The following is a 4,469-nucleotide window of genomic DNA, read 5'->3' as shown; positions in this document are numbered from 1 at the left end:
TATATATATATATATATATATATATATATATATATATATATATATATATATATATGTATATATATATATGTATATATATATTTGTATATATATATAAAATCTTATTTACACATTTTTAATGATTTGTTTAAATGTTTGTTATTTTTATTTTGTAATTCATTCTTTCATTCATTTTCACGTCCATTTTACTGTGGTAGCATGAGTTAGATGAATGTTTTGATCAGGCATTGTTTTCCAGCCAGTGGCTCCCGTGCAGGTGGCATGTAAAAAACACCTTTTTGAGCGTGGCCGTTGCCAGTAACGTGTGACTGGCCCTCGTGCTGGTGGCATGTAAAAGCACCCACTACACTCTCGGAGTGGTTGGCGTTAGGAAGGGCATCCAGCTGTAGAAACTCTGCCAGATCAGATTGGAGCCTGGTGCAGCCTTCTGGATTGCCAGTCCTCAGTCAAATTGTCCAACCCATGCTAGCATGGAAAACGGACGTTAAACGATGATGATGATGATGATGATGCTGTTCATGTTGCTAACACTCACTGAAAATGTAAACAAACACATGCATGCACTCATAATCACACACACACACACACACACACACACACACACACACACACAGACATACACACATACATGCATGTGCACATACTTACACATATGGCATAGGAAGGGCATCCAGTCATAGAAACTATACCAAAGCTGACAGTGGAACACAATGGCAAACCATCGAACACACACATTCTAGAAATGTACATGGACATTAAATTATACTGATTTGATATATATCATCATCATCATCGTTTAACGTCCGCTTTCCATGCTAGCATGGGTTGGATGATTTGACTGAGGACTGGTGAAACCAGATGGCTACACTAGGCTCCAATCTGATTTAGCAGAGTTTCTACAGCTGGATGTCCTTCCTAACGCCAACCACTCCAAGAGTGTAGTGGGTGCTTTTACGTGCCACCGGCACGAAGGCCAGTCATGCGGTACTGACAACGGCCACACTCAAAATGGTGTATTTTACATGCCACCTGCACAGGAGCCAGTTTGGCAGCACTGGCAACGATCTCGCTCGGTTGCCAAAAACAGTCAGTGAAAATTCGAAAAATATTTTGCCTCAGCCTGGTTTGTCCTACGTTTTAAAGACGATCAAGTATGCTTTGAGGGAGATTTAGCTGGTATTTCTAACCGGTCAAGCCACAGTGTAGATTTTCATGTTTCATATTAGTAGAAAGAAAAGGTCTTAGTTACCTCCCAAGTTGATGATAATAGTGATGATGATTATGATAATGATTGTTTCAAATTCTGGCTCGAGATCAGTAATTTTAGGGTACGGTGTAGGTCAATTACATCAACCCCTGTGTTCAACTGGTACTTTATTTTATTGAACCCGAAAAGATGAAAGGCAGAGTTGACCTCGGTGGAATTTGATCTCAGAATGTAAAGAACTGGAAGAAATACCACAAAGCATTTTGTCCTGTGTGTTTATGATTCCAATAATGAGTTCTTTTATTCGCCACAAGGGTATGTGATGAAGGTGACATTACCAGAACAGTTCACAAAAATATAATGAAATAAATAATGATATAGGCGTAGGAGTGGCTGTGTGGTAAGTATCTTGCTTACCAACCATATGGTTCCAGGTTCATTCCCACTGCGTGGCACCTTGGGCAAGTGTCTTCTACTATAGCCTCGGCCGACCAAAGCCTTGTGAGTGGATTTGGTAAACGGAAACTAGAAGAAGCCTGTCGTATATATGTATATATATATATATATATGTGTATATGTTTGTGTGTCTGTGTTTGTCCCCCCAGCATCGCTTGACAACCGATGGTGGTGTGTTTTCGACCCTAGAACTTAGCGGTTCGGCAAAGGAGACCGATAGAATAAGTACTAGGCTTACAAAAAATAAGTCCTGGGGTCGACTAAATGGCGGTGCTCCAGCATGGCCGCAGTCAAATGACTGAAACAAGTAAAAAAGTAAAGTAAATTCGGCAAATAACTTAAGAGCAGGATCATAAAAATATCAGAAGTATAATCATATAGAATAATTTACCAAAATATTTTCGTCGCTTTGAGACCGCGATCTGTGCTGCACCACGGAATTTTGTCAGTGAACAGGTCGCGGTTTCAAAACGACGAAAATATTTTAACACAAATTAAATTTAAATGTTGAAGTGAATGTAACGGTTTTTGTGTGTTTTTAAATGGCTTATAAAAACCTTCCACGCTGCAATTGTTTTTGTTTCAGCAAACGATCTCAGATCAGGTCACTTGCTATGCAAGTACATCTCCGTAAATCATATAGAAGTAATATCATTACAGAAATCGACATATGTCTGTAATTGCAACCGAGATAATCTTTAGTCCATCATTAATCTTTTGAACCTGCGAGTTTACAGCCGAAATATAACGATATTTCTGCTATTTAGCAAACCGTAAGCACAAAACCATTTGGTCATCCTCTTCTGCATCTTCCATAAATAATTCAAACGAAATCGCCCCCGTTTAAGCGTACTCGCAGGTTGAAAGGATTAATGGCTGAACGATAAATGTAATAAAATGGATGGTTTATCTTAGAAAACAACTGTGAATAACGCAAAACGGATTATATATGAGAAGCTGTAATGATTGGTTGCATATCTATGTAACGTAAGAAGGAAGCAATAAGCTAGTCGATGTAACATACAATATACTAGGTAACAATAGGTGAGGATATGTATGTGAGCAAAAGGGGAAGGGAAATTTATGTGTAACTATAAGTATTTGTTTTATATTAGTTCAAGCATTTGCAGTGTTAATTAGAAACGTTATATTTGCCTCAGAACACATTTCAAATTACCCATACATGCTGTTTAGTGCAATAATAATTATCACATACGCAGAGTAACGCAGGCTGCATCAGGTCTGTTAGAATCCAGTACTTATCGAACCGTTCTCCCCTTTATCAACAAACATGTATTTGTCGGTACACACACACACACACACACACACACACACACACATAGACACATGTAAATCAAAAATGAAGACGAAAACAAAAGTCAAATGGATGTACACAGGAAATGCATTTGGTTGACGCTCAGTTTAAGATGGAAAGAAGAAGGAGTGTGACGTTTCGAGTATGACGTTTCGTCAGAAAGAGGAAAAGTCTGGAGAGAAGGAAAAGACTAGTCAATCGTCCGATGAAGGCAGGTGTGTCATTACATGCTTACAGTGACCATGCATTCAGGATGAGGGTTGACGCTTCCCATTTATTCCAACACAAATGACACGCTGTTAATCTCGTAAGTGTCCAAAGTGTCTGCCCTCAAGATGATCATATTTCTGGAGTCTGCAAGCCATACCACGACCAGAAACTTACAGGAATGCAGAGGTTCTGATTGATGTTGATTTCCTGCCGGGCCTCTATAATGAACCCGTCCAACAGCCGCTTGACAACGGCTGCTGGTGTGTTTACGTCCCCGTAACTTAGTTTTATAGCAAACGAGACAGAATAAGTGCCAAGTTTTTTTTGTTTTAAGTACTGGAGGGTCAATTCATATTCATTCGACTAAAAATACTTCAAGCTGGTGCTCCAGCATGAATGCAGTCTTTTGACTGAAGAGAGTAAAAGATGACTTTTCTTTTTTTTCTTTGTCCCCTGACGAAGAATTGAATCCGAAACGTTAAACATTCCACTCTTCACGGCAAGTTCACTGTACTACTAGATTATTGCCTGATTATTATACCCAACCACTAAATTCTGCGAACTGCCTTTCTCACTAAGCCTACACTTAAACGTCTCAACTCACAGTTGCACCACATTTTAAAGACTTTTCTTCTTTCTTTTTCCCTCTCTGCTGACTGCTAAACTGTGACTTTTTTCTCTTTTTCTCTGCCTCCTGACGAAGGATTGAATCCGAAACGTTGGATGTTCCACTCCTCACGGCAAGTTCACTGTACCCACTTCACTTTTTTCTATAAAAGACTGGCCGTCCTTGTCTGCTAGCGATACATGTCTACGCTCTAAGTACCATACGTCTGTAAGAGTGGATCTCTCAAGGCGAACCTCAATATTCGGCGTTCTAATACTACCTCGTTTAGTTGGATATAAAGATTGTCATTTTGTATTGATACTGCTTTCGTTGTTAATATTTATCTTTCAATAAGCTTGCTGGCCATTTGCAACATCAGTGACTAAAATGCGGATCTTATCTGCTGGCGATGTATATCTATGCTCTTAGCAGCGTACGTCCATATGAGAGGATGTTTCAAGGCGAATGCTGCAGTTAACGGCATTCTGATAATTCATCCGCGTTTAACAGGGTATAACGATTGCTACACACACACACACACACATATGTATGTATGTACGTGTGTGTGAGTGTATGCACGAATATTATATATATATATATATGTGTGTGTGTGTACGTGTATGTGTACATATGTATGTGTGTGTGTCTGTTTATTTCGTAGACTTAACGATTAT

Source organism: Octopus bimaculoides, chromosome 5 (assembly GCF_046866305.1).
Source record: "Octopus bimaculoides isolate indiv1 chromosome 5, ASM4686630v1, whole genome shotgun sequence".
Lineage (NCBI taxonomy): Eukaryota > Metazoa > Mollusca > Cephalopoda > Octopoda > Octopodidae > Octopus > Octopus bimaculoides.
Note: the sequence above shows the minus strand (reverse complement) of the source record.